This window comes from Lycium barbarum, chromosome 3, assembly GCF_019175385.1.
Source record: "Lycium barbarum isolate Lr01 chromosome 3, ASM1917538v2, whole genome shotgun sequence".
Taxonomy (NCBI): domain Eukaryota; kingdom Viridiplantae; phylum Streptophyta; class Magnoliopsida; order Solanales; family Solanaceae; genus Lycium; species Lycium barbarum.
Genome location: NC_083339.1, coordinates 138,678,578 through 138,692,233, shown reverse-complemented (window position 1 = coordinate 138,692,233; position 13,656 = coordinate 138,678,578). Strand labels below are relative to the sequence as shown.

At 34.7% G+C, this 13,656-nt stretch overlaps 1 pseudogene; it reads left to right on the top strand.

Moving 5' to 3' along the window:
- Positions 1 to 896: 896 nt before the first annotated feature.
- LOC132631462 (peptide-N(4)-(N-acetyl-beta-glucosaminyl)asparagine amidase-like) lies at positions 897 to 12,357 on the top strand (annotated as a pseudogene).
- The last annotated feature ends 1,299 nt before the right edge of the window (positions 12,358 to 13,656 follow it).

The following is a 13,656-nucleotide window of genomic DNA, read 5'->3' as shown; positions in this document are numbered from 1 at the left end:
TTGTAAAAAGAAGTACAAAAGATACAAAATATATATAACAAAAGAAAGAAAAAACACTAGCTATGTATTAAGAGCAATATTTTAAAACTTTGTACTAAACTACTCAAATCTTCATATTATTAAATAAAGTTTTTACAATAACATCTGAGGTAATGTCTTTAAAACACATGGCTAATATCTTATTGACTTGAATTGATCCTCACCAATATAAATACTAATGTTACGATATGAAGTAAAAGACAACAAGTATGAAAAATAAAAAAGGCAACACTAATTTTTTAATGTAATTTTACCTATTTAAAAATATTTATTATAATTATATTATTTTATGAAATATAAAAGTTAAATACCCATGGGGCTTACGCCTCGGGGCTTACGCCTCACCGAGACAAATGTAAAACGCTCTGCCTTACGCCCCTACCTTTTAAAACATCCCGCTCTCATTCACTTGCTCTTTCCCAACCAGTTTTCCTTTCTATAAAAAAAATGGGAAAAGCCATTTCGAGTTGCTGCTTGCTTTTACTTTCCCTCTTTGCAATTTCTGTCTCCTTCCCCCAATCTGAACTTTAATGCGATGCCCAAATACTTTCCGGCGATGGATCCGACTCGGATACAACACTCTGTGTAAATTTGTGGACTTATGTCAATTTAGAATCATCTCCTTCATCCTTCGCTGCTACAATATCGCATGCATTTTCTCTTCAAAGCCATTTTAGACCTGTTAATCAAAATGTTAGTGCTAAGGCACTTCCCGCTGCTAACACCACCGACGGTGGACGGTGCCATGCTGGCGGCCGAGGAAGATTACCATTTTGACTCAAGCTAGTCGGCGGTTTGTCTGAAATTTTTCCTATTCTCCACTCGTTAATAACCCAGGACAAGACACGTTTTACTATATGTCAATGCCCTACTTGATTCTGGTGGACAGGGGTGGAGCATTGTGCTTTGCATTCACAGGTACAATAGGTGTATTATTGTCAATTATCATAAACATTCAATATAACTTGTTTGATTTTTATAATCCGTCACTTAACGTATCTTATACTTTAGGAGGAGATATTGATGGACAAGAAGAGCTTCGTATTTGTGAGAGACTTCAAGGTCAGAGGCTTATACGTGATGTCTGCAAGAACAGTGATGCTGTGACTCATTTGTTTGTGAGAAAATCTCCACAAATTAGGGAAATACCAGTGGAGAAGAATGACAAGGTTACAAAGAATCAGGCAAGAATTTTGTTTTGATTATGATGAAAGTTTGCCTCCAGCGACAAACTTTGTTCTTTTGTAAACTGATGTTTTGCTCTTTCCGGTAAAGATAAACACCAAACTTGCTCAAAACTCTGTATGGTCTACCTTTCAGATATAAACTAATCAAATCAGATATAAGTAGTAGATTTGATCAATTCTACTCAATAAGCATTGTATAGTAATCCAAAGATATGTATAAACTAATCAAAATCAGAAAACTTTTAACATTTTATGTATTTCTTGTTTTGGTTATGAAAAATGTAAGTTTGCCTCTCACGGCGTAGTTTTTACTTTTGTAAACTGAAGTTCTTCCCCTTCCGGCAAACTTGAGTAAAATTATCATCCACAATGTTGAATTTCAACTGTTTAGTTCATAGAAGATGATTTGTTGTTATTTTCAAATATTAACAAATCTAAACTTAATAAAAGCGTTAAATTGAGTTGAATTGCGTTCAATTCAAATGTTATATATTATGTATTTACTTTTTTCGTAGCAGCAAAATCAATGAAGATTTTTCTGGTGAAACGTTGGAACGATTGATAGGTTTGCTGTTGGAACGATGAATAGGTTTAATTGGAGGTTTGAGGTCTATTTTAGGCTTTTATATGTTCTAGGTAGAGGTAGTAAGATCGATCTTTTAGCTCGGAAGGGAAAATATTAAAGACCACGCATTACAGGATAAAAAATGAAAGACCAGCGCGTTTGAAGGACATATTGCCCCAGCAACTTAAGATGAGCCCATCTAGCTAGTGCGGCCCATCTTCTAGCCCACGAGTCGTCATTTATGACGTTTACATAGATTCATACTTGTATAAAGCAGCTAGGGCTGCGTATCGGGTGGTTCAGTTCGGGTTTGCAAGTTATCAGTTAAACTTATCGGTTATCGGTTTGTAGACATGTTAAACCGTTAAAGAACCATTAAGATATCGGTTACTGGGTTATTGGTTAATCGGTTTTTTATCGTTATCGGTTCGGTTATAGGTTTAATCGTTAAGATATCACACAAAAAATTTTCAAGAACAAAGAACCCATCTCCAAAGAAAAATAAAAAATGAATTAACGAGATGAATAAAGTAGCTACAAAAGAAAGTGTCTGCAGCAGTTAGCTATAAAAATGAACCATTCAAAGAAATCAATTGCAGCTTTGCTCCATCACAACTCACAAGACACTATTAGCCTACTGGTAAGCAAGTGTTAACTTGGTGGCAAGGCTGGGGATCAATTTCGATCAATTGGAGCCATGCCAAAAAGATTAGTTCTATTTCTTAGTCCCGGTGTTGATGATTAGAACTTTATCAGACTATTGAGGCATCTTAGTCCTTAGACTCATTGTGCAAGCACTCCTTGCACCTACATTCACACTTACAAGCGATGGTGATTATACAATATATCAAGTTCCTCTTTTAGGTAACAGAAATCATCCACAAAGTTAAATCGAAAAGCATATCTAGCTATAATAGGCATAGTAATTATTTATGGAAGGGTTATATGGAACGCTGGACAGTGGACTCCACAAATTATATATGAAAGGTTATATATGGAAGGATATAATTATAATTAAATAAATGGTTATCGGGTTATTGGTTCACCCGTTAACAAAAGTGGTGAACCCGAGACCCGAACCGATACTCCAATAACTAGAGAACACCACCCGATACCCGAACCAATAACCCATTAACCCGACCATTAATTCAATAATCTAATAATCGGTTCGGGTTATTGGTTTAACCGTTAACATGCACAACGCTAAAAGCAGCAAGCATTGTACAGATATACTCCCTCCCTTCACTTTTATTTGCTCGCTTTGAACTTTTCATGCTATTTAACAAATAATATATGAAGTGTATAATTTATTAATATATTCATATTAACTGGTACATATTTTTATTAAATTTTAAAAATAATTTGAAGTAAGTAATTAATGTTATACGTAAAATAATAAAAAAATTATGTTTAGAATACTGGTAACTGGATGAGTAAAAATGAACGGAGCAAGTATATGAATGAAGATTTGTTCCTATCTAGAGCTGCAATTTTATTCGTTTTCCATTAGAAACCAACCGACTTGCAAAATATTGAACAAGTTCCAAAGTATGACTTGCTGTCATTCAAATCAATTTACCGTTTCATTTACAGGCCTTTTTTTCTTTCAGGTCCTCAAGTACCAGCTCTTCCTGATCAACAAAATATATATATTTTGCATTTACTTTTCGAGATTTTGCAAGGTGCAACAGTGATCTGTTGATCGTTATCTCGTGTTATGTCTATGTTATTGATGATTCTAATTTCGATAAGTATTGCTTGTGAATTTCAATATTCATGATAAGATTGTATCATACAGTTCGTCAATTATTTGATCAACTTGAAAAAAATAATAAAATTTGCTAGTGAGATGAATGTATCCCATATGATCTGTGTTTGCATGAATATGCTAGCGCATTTGAGTGTTTGCTTTGTTAAAAATGAAACCCATTTTGAATTTTGAGCATTTGATTTGTTAAAATTGAATTGATGAGAAGATATTGGGAAGAGATGATCCAGTTGTTATCAATTAATGGAGTTGAAGAGGAAATAGCAGCTGAGGAGAAAGAAAAACTGGCAATGTCAGATAAAGACTTCTTCAGGTTCTGCATTGAATTTTGTCAAACATTTGTGTTATTTGATTTTCTTCAACTGTCAATGTGATTGCAATAGGCCTATTCTTGAGCTATGTGTTTCACTTTGAATAAATATACTCCCAATTTAAGCCTCTTAGGTTGACTTGGCACGGAGTTTAAGAACCAAAGGGAGAATTTCGAATCTCTTGGTCTTAAATTAAAAATGTGTGTAGTCCTTTAAATCTTGTGGTTTTAAACCTGCCATGTTAGAATTGAAAAACTTACTAAATAAAGAAGGAGACACCCAAAGTAAGGCACTTAAATTAGGACACAGAGAGTAACAAAAATGGAAGTGATGATGGTAATGGGACGCTCGAGGTAAGCAAAATAGACGTCAGCTAGAGCGTAAAGCTGGAATTAATTTCCTTGCAACAACTAAGATTTGGACTTCCGGTCTTGATTTACTAACCTTAATCTATGGGTAAATCTTACTGTCTTGAATCCTTTGATTTATAAAATTACAATGAGAATCCTAACTTTTGAAGAACTTCATAGTGAGCAGTTTGAAAGGATTAACATTAAGCAAAGTATCGAGTTCTTCTTTTGTTATTTCAACATGAGATTTTCTCGAACATAGTAAACAAAACTTATTTCTAGCTAGGAATAAAAGGAACCTAAAGAATTTACATTCCTTTTCATTTATATGATTATTTTTTCCTTAAATTAGGTTAACTTTTATTTTCTATAGTGATATTTATCTAGCATGCCTTATCAATGCCAATTAGGAAACAAATGTACAACTGACCCTTCATTTTCTTCACCTTAGACTAATTTTAGTTGTATGACGACTTTAGTTGGAGTTAAAGAAAACCTTTATTTTGCATTTTTAAACTACAAGCGCTAACTTGTTATTATCATCTTATGCTGATAACACTCATTTATTATCATGTGATGTGCATCTAGGCAGAAGAAGATGCTCTTATGATGCAGCATTTTGTTGCTACTGAAAATAAGGAGCAAGTCGAACAGCGGATACGGCCATATGTTAATCAAGTTCAAATGGTATATGTTCTATGTGGCTTTCTGTTGTCCATCTTAACTTGTGTTCCGTAGTTGTTTCTCCCTTTTCAGTAGATGGAGTAGGAGATTTTCTTTAGGTATTTTACTTCAAAAGCCCAAAGTTTTATAAATAATATTTTCTTTAAAGTTTGGATATATACCATAAATACTAATTACTCTCAGCAGTTTTTTCATGTTTCAAGAATTCAAGATTCTTTTATGATTCTACTTTTATATGCCTTTTGATTCCTTTTACTATACCAGCTGTGCGCACAAAATCCTATAATCAATTTGATATTTTCTTTTATCCCAATAATATTAAAGTGCGTAAATTATGCCATATCCTTAGTCTCACTTTTTCTCTTAATACTGTGCATGGGATGGGATGGGATGGATAGAGTAATTCATCATTGACTTTTAGTTTGAAAAGGTGAAACACAATAAAATCATTTCCGTTGATACATAATAAACGTCTTTCCTCATGTTGTAGTATGAAGATCCACATGAGCAAGAAATGGCTCAAAAGACGGTGCCTGTGGATAAGCTTGAGGAGAAAGCATTGATTTCCTTGGCAAGGGTTAGTACTATCATCTTGTTGTTTATTTGTTGTGCATAAATTGGTAACTGTGTTCAACAAATATATATATTTAACTTTGAACAATTCAAGAATGAGATATTGTTTTTTAAGAAATAGATTGGGATGTTGAGTATGTATTCATCATGTAATAAGATTTACTTTCCTTTGTTGCTTTCAGTTAATGAAACCTTCTCAAGAGTGGCAAACATAGATATTACTATCTCTTCTGGTGTTCAAGAGATAAAAAAATTTAAGAAATCAATGTTGCTTGATCTGTTGTCTCTGATAAACTTTGATGAACTTATTCATTTGTATCTTTTAATAGTTTGGCTTCGTTTCCCTTTTCCCGTTTCCTGAATAATATTGAGTTTATGTTCTTACTTACCTTTCCCAAAAAAAGAAAAAAAGAAAAAAAAGGGGTTATCATTGGCAGTTTTTCCCTTTGAATCTGAATTTTGTTACTGCTAAGAAGATGATTGTGAAATCAATTTGAATGTGTTATTATGGGCCTCAGAGTAGATTTTTAAAATGAAATGAAAAAAAAAGTTATAGTAGCTTTAGCAACAAGAAGAACAAGTTTTTCTGTACAAATTTTAAATCGATACAGAAGGTTCTATAGTCCATACTTGGCGCCGCTTGTTACATTGGTTGTGAGTGGGAGCTTAGTTTCGGTCTGAATATGAGAATTTGTGGGTTGACATCAGCCAGAATTTCTGGCATCTGTACTATATATGCTCAGGAAGGAAACTACAAACCAACAAAAGTTGAAGTGTTGAACAAGATAATCCTTTCCAGTTACAGCTGCTATTCTGGTTTAAGCAATCATTTCGGTAATTTCTTGCCTCCACTGCTACTTCAAATTTTCGTCATTAAGGACTCAATAAATTTTCACTTCATTCTACTTCCATGCAGTGACGTTGTTATGCGTATCTATAATGCTGAAAATGCAGTATTGAAACTACTATGGGTCTAAATCATTTAAATCTTATGTTTCAATCGAAGTATTCTTCCGACACATCTAATTTGCATGTGGTTTTCTGCTATCCTTTTTAGTTTTTGCCGAAGACAAAGCCTATGATGAACCTCTAACTGGAACCTTGACTTCAATTTAGTGTATAACTAAATGGTTTTACTTCATCTGAAAAGTTCTTAGTTGTTTAAGACGGAAGCTATGTAGATATTTTTCTTTTATAATATCTTCACTCTGTTGCTTGAGTACTTAGCTGGCGGAAGATCATGACCCTATTTATGGCTGCAGTCAATGACATCATATACCCTTGCTGACTGGCTGTTTTGAACCTCACCCAATAACTTGACTAATATTGTCTGTAAGCACTTGACTGTCAATATTTTTCACTTGATGGTTCCTAGGGATTTGTACTAGTGGTAAGAGCGCAACACGGGTTATGCACAAGTCACGGGTTCGAACCGCGTTGCAGGCAAAATTGTGGATTTCTCGGTTTTCAGAAGGAAAAAAAAAAAAAAAAACACCTGATTTGAGAGACTTTCTTTCCTTGCGAACATTGCTTTTAGAGAAATCAGTTAATTAAGCCCGACTAGTTCTTGCAAATCACAGTTTATGCATCACATAACTTCCCTTAAATTTCTATAGCTGTCTCCTTCTCTCTCCCTGCCTAAAAAATGAATTGCTTTTATTAAAAAGACTTTTGATACATAGCAGTTGTGCATTTGTAACTAATGGGGTCTTCTTAAAATAAGAATCAACCAATCAATTACGTGTCAATCCCAAACTAGTTGTGGTCAACTATATGAATTCGCTATATCAGTTCCACTCTTTAAAGCCAACTTTATTGCAGTATTAATTACTGTCCTTTAGGGTAAATTTGGGGTTCTGTAAATCAAGAGCTTATCCTCACATGGGCATATAAGTCTCCAATCCCGACAAACCATTGTACTAATTTAAGTGTAACAACACCTAAACCTAACTTACAAGTTCCAACTAGTTGGTGTCACCTTAACGGACCCTTTGCATATATTACGATCTACTCTTAGTTAAGTTTGCGTTGATTCAAAGATCTTGTAAATCCTTTTTAGACTACTTTCCTCCACGTGATTTTGGGTTACCTTGCCCCCTTTTATAACCTCAAATTGTCATGGTACTGCACCTACATGCTGGTGCATATAGAGGTTTATGTAAGATCTTGTCAAACCATCTCAGACAACCTCTCGCTGTATCCTTGCATGTGCTATTTGCACCCTTTGTTGGATGCTATCATTTTCAATCTTGTCCAAACTATATATGATGGCACATCGATTATAGCATCCTCATTTCGATGACATTCAATCTCAGGATATAATGACACTATGCTCATTTTCTTTTTCGATGTCATTGTAGGTGGGTAAATGCTCCCCTTGTGATAGTTGTGGTAATGAAACCAGAAGTCAAGGCATGGGAGTTGCAAATTTTTCTGAAACACTTTATGGTCCTTCTCGAGTTGAACTTTATTGGTATGTTCTGAAAAGATGTTACCTTCATTTTATGTGGTGTTAGATAGGTTCTAAGGGAGATCATCAATCATTTCGGTTTCTAATAACTAACCGGTAGGTTCTAAACAGGAAAGTATACTTTTGTAACAAGCTTCCACATTAATGCCAGTGGGTTTCTCCCAGGAATCCTTATCAACTACTGAAAGCGTGCTCTTTTGATAAGTTATTGCTCAAAGTGTATTTCCTGTGATATAGCATAGTCTCTCAGCGTTCTATGCTGGGTTTTTCTCGGTTGAAATCTTTTGAGACCGCTGCTAGCTCTATACGACTAAAGGGGTACACTTAAAATTCGTTGCCTATTTTAGTAACGCACACCAGTGTGCTATGGGGAAAGGAAAAAATCCCGTCTCTTAGGGTACCCAAAATTATACCAAGAGGTCCACAACTAGTACTCTGTTTTGCAATTTTTTTTTAATCAACTGTCAGATGTTAGTGTCGTTTAATCGAGGCATCATTTGGTTTGTCAACTGTAAGCAAAGAAGCATTACTAGCTTGGCTTTAATGTACTTTTTTTTTTTGGTCACCCCATCATTTTGCACATGCAAGAAATCATTTGGAGCTGCTTTTCTATTCTGACATCTTTTAAGCGTTAAAATTCTCTCTCTGTAAGGATATGGGCTTCCCTCTTCTCTCTATATCTTTTTAACAGGAAAATAATATGGTTGTCGTATAACATTTATGTCTAATGTCCACAGATGCAATCTGTGTTCAAATATCACCCGTTTCCCAAGAAACGACCTATTGAAGGTGTTGGATACATCTGCTACTGGAAGAGTTCATGTCACAGTTTCTGACCGACATTTATGCAGCTTCTAGAGACGAGAAAGGGGCGGTGTGGGGAGTGCGCCAATTGCTTCCCACTCTATTGTAGGGCTTTTGGTTATGATTCTCGTTTGGTAAGTTTCTTCTCCAAGAAAAAATATTTTGACGCCAACCATGTTTAGATAATTGCCATTGCGCTCTATTGCACTGTATGGTGAATTGAATGTTCATAAATCCTTTGTAATTGTTCTTCGTTTTGGCCTGGAAGCTTTAGTGACTGGTGAATTTCTCCATGTACATATGATAAAAATTAGATTGACAAATATGCAAATAAAAACATTTAAGAGCCTGCAGCCACAAAGTGCCATTTTGAATTGATTGACTGGGGACCAAACTTCTATAAATTGAAGAAATATTCACAAATAGCTGAATATTTGTGTGAAGAGCTCTAGAGAAGCCCAGAGCTGTTTCCACCCATTGAGTACTGGTCCTTTAAAACAGAATTCACAAAAGACTTGCATCAATTATCTTTTCACCAACTTCCTCAGAAAATACACGTCAGGACTTTTTTTGTTTTTGATCTTTTTGAACTGGTATGAGAAGTTTTACGAAGAGATACTTGTATACGGTAAAAACCGGATGCGAGGCAAACCGGTGGAGCGAGGGGACCGACTGATCTGCCTTCTTCGTCATTGGAACGACCAAGCCCGGTGACCCGAGCATTCGTGGCCGTTGGTCCGTACGGCTGTTGGTCCGAGTAGCCGTTGGTCCGTGTGGCCGTTGCACGGGGGTCACGCGCCAGTAACGTCCTGTCCTGGTCAACTACCCACCATGCGTGTGTCAGACGGCGCCGTCAGTCCAATCCCACCAAATCCGTGCAGAGCTGTCCTTGTTGCTATTATTTTATTAGTTCACATCATATGAGATCCATGGAGGTCACACTATAAATAGAGCACATCCCCCTCCTTTGGAAGGGTTGGCTTCTTCATCCTCCAAGAACTCCAAGAACACTTGTAATAGAAAAATATATATGCAATCTCTCTCTCAATATCTGATCCGGCCAAGATTGTTTGTTTCGGTTTATATTGTGTTTCTTCCATCAAAGTGTTTCACACTGTTTATACACGTTTACATTCTTGGCAAGTCACCATCCTCGATCTCTTCATCGAAGAACTCTCGCATATACATTTTCTCCATCTACATAAACCAAGATCCAAGCACATATCCTATACCCACTTACAAATTTAATTGCTTATCCGATTTCGGGGTAAACAATACTAGCTCGAGAATGAGATAGGAGTGCTATATCTTCTAATATGGGTCTAGGTGAATTTAATCTTTCCCTTTTTTCTGTTCAGAAATCCAAATAAGAAGAAGAAAATAGAAGGGAAAGATGGAATAAATTTTACCAGCTGGAAAGATAAACAAATAAAATGTGTAACAAACCCCCCATAGAGAATCTAGAAGAGTAGTGCAAGGAGTGACTATCCTGGACACTGACCTAAACCTGAAACGTTGAAGATGTGTGCTTGCCTAAAAAACAATGCAACATGCTTCAGACTCAATTGCTTTGCATTATGCTGATTTTAGCGAGAAAACATGTCTTCCCTTATGGTGCTTTTTCTGAAAAAAAAAATCTAAGTGCTAATATTGAACTTCTGATGCCGAGCACGACTTTAAGGAACCTCTACCATTGAGCTCTCCTCTCCCCCCCCCCCCCCCCCCCCCCCCCCCCCAACCCCCAACAAAACCAACCCCCAAAAAAAAAAGAGGAGGAGTTTTGGAAGGAAATCAGCTGTTTTAGAGATTCATGTTTGGCTTATCTTCTACTTCTGCTGTTTCACCTTCCAGATTTTAGACTTCACAGATCATGTCTGGACAAAGTGCTTTTCGCCCTCTCTAGGAAGGTAATATCTTTTCACAAGGCTAGCTCAATAAATTTGTTGCACTGATCTAGAACATGAAGTGATTGGGCCAAATAATGCAGATGGATGCATCTTGATCCTTGTGAAGGAATATATGACAATCCTCTATTATATGAGAACGGCTATTTTCTCTTTGGCAATTTGACCTCTTAGTAGATGTGATTTATTATGTAACTATTATAGCAAATAGCAATCGCATAATTCTAATTGTGCTGTATTGCCATTAAATTTGCTCTGCCTTTCTTAACATATATAATGTCATGCCTGTAAATCCAGAACCTAGGAGTTTCGCAGGCATGCGTATATCTGTTACAACTGTAACGATCAGGAAGTCATTGAAGATTTAAAAGAAGCATGTTTCGAAATCGTGAAAGGGTGTCAAACTTAGTGACAACAGAAGCAAAGCTCAATTTAACAATGGAAACTTTCAGTATATCTTGCATATATTTCAGTACTAGGAATCTTTTTATTATGGCAAGTACTGGCAAGTACATCACATGTTCATGAAATATTTTAGAGAACTATAGCTAGTACCTCACATGTTTCATTAAATATTTTAAAGAGCAAATTTGCACTGGTACTAAGATCCCATTATCGGTCTATTGTTGCCAAGTTACCATTCATATACACTAATTTTGTAACTGCCTTCTTATTTTTGGTGTTTCAACCTTAGCCGACCTGCCTTCTTATTTTTATGTTTCAGCCTTTCTGTGAAGATGGCGAAAGAGTTTAAACTATGTGTTTGCTATTGGAAAAGACGGCGTGCATGATGTCACTAAGCGTTACGCCAGGAAGTGGCCTGAGGTTAATTGTTAGTCGAGTGTCCCTTTATTGGTACTTTTATGTGTTCATGAGTTTCTGCAAGTGAGATATATGTTTTTGATTATGAAGGTTCTTTCTAGACGTAATATTAGTTCAGAGCCTGCTCTCGCAGCTGTTCTCTCTGATATAACTAGAGAATTGCGGTCAAAGTTATCTGCTGAAGTGATTTCAGCACTGGAAGAACGGGACAGGACCGATATTGATGTCATTGATCGAGAATTGTATTGTAAAGATGACGCTGTAGTCTCATTACCTGGAAGAAGACTGAGCGGAGGCAAGGAATGGCGCATAGCGAGATCGGAATTTGTCTCTGATGAAAAGAACTCTCCAAGCTCTTCATCTTATCCAGTTCTAAGATGCATAGATGATCATGTCACAAAGGTCTACAGTGCCTTTTCCCCTGTTCATTCAAAGTTAATAGAGTGCTCGCCCTCTAAAAACGAGCTGCTGAAGATCTTGTGATTTTCAGAAAGAATTCCATATTTAGATCATTCTAAATAATGGCATGCCTGGTACTATTAACTGACAAAAATTAGATTTTCACTCATTAATCAAACATGAGTGGTTTGGACGGAACGTCAGTAGAAACCAAATATTAAAGTAATTCATGAATAATATTAAGTTAGTTAGGGTTAATAGGATATTTTTGCAAGGGTAGTACTAGTCCTGAGTGGTTTGGACGGAACGTCAGTAGAAACCAAATATTAAAGTAATTCATGAATAATATTAAGTTATGTGGGTTAATAGGATATTTTTGCAAGGGTAGTACTAGTCCTTCTTGATGTTTATTAACTGGCTCATTTTATCTTTCCATAAGTTTTGTACGTGTTCATTATCAATAGTATTATATTAATACTTATTTAATCTTTCCTTATATAACAATGTAAGAAATCCAATATTTAGCACTTCGAAATCAAATAAAATTTTACCATGTAATTTTTTTCCTATTTTAAATTATGTAGTAAATAAACATTTCATTATTAAGCTACAATTCTGTTTAAATAAAATTTAGAATTCCTTTTCTATCTTTTTAAGAAAAAACAACGTTTGATGCTTATAAAATTGGGACTCTTGCCCCAATAAGTATAGTTTGCTATGAAATCTTACCTTAGCTATTATTTTTACTCTGTTGAGATTTGAATTCAAAACCTCAAGATATTTTCGGTCACTTTTTTATTACGTATATATACATGTTAAGGAGAAATATTTGCGAAATGTGACGATAGTTTTCCTTATTTACAAAACATAACAATATTTTACGAAACATGACGAATTTTCATATATTTTTCGTTTTTTAATTTTATTTTAAAAAAATTATTTTAAACTTAAAAAAAAATGGTTTTTTTGTTGCTCGAAGGCTTAAAAAATTACCTCAATTTTTTGTGTATGAAAGTTGTATGAAAAATGTAAGAAATGTGTATGTGTAAGCGTAATTTTTAATATAGTTTTTCATACAAAAAATGTGAATAAAATTCTAAGTCTTGAGCGAGATATGCACATTTCATACCATTCTCATACATAAAATTTTGAGCGTAATGTTTAAGCCTTGATCGAGATATACAAATTTCATACGTTTTTCATTCACAAAATTTGAGCAAATTTTTTAAGCCTTGAGCAAGATATACACATTCCATACACAAAAATTTAAGCGATTATTTTAAGTCTTGAATGTTGTATCAAAGTTGTATACAATGTTGTTGTAGTTGTATTAATTTTAGAGAAATCTAACATGAACTTTATACACGAAAATGTGAGCGAAATTCTAAGTCTTGAGCGAGGTATAAATTTCATAACGTTTTCATACATATAATTTTGAGGTGATTTTTTAAGCCTTGAACGAGATATACACATTTCATACAATTTTCATACCGTTTTCATACACTAAATTTTGAGCGAACTTTTTAAGTCTTGAGCGAGATATACACATTTCATACATAAATTTTTGAGCGAAAAAAAAAATATATATGTATATTTTTTTAAAAGTATGTTTGTTATACGGTTTGTAATGTTATGTTTTGTAAATAGAAAATTATCGTCAGGTTTTGTAAATATTTCTCCTTAATATATATATATATATATATATATATATATATATATATATATATATATATATATATGTGTGTGTGTGTATGCACACGTAATTTACCGAAAATTAAAG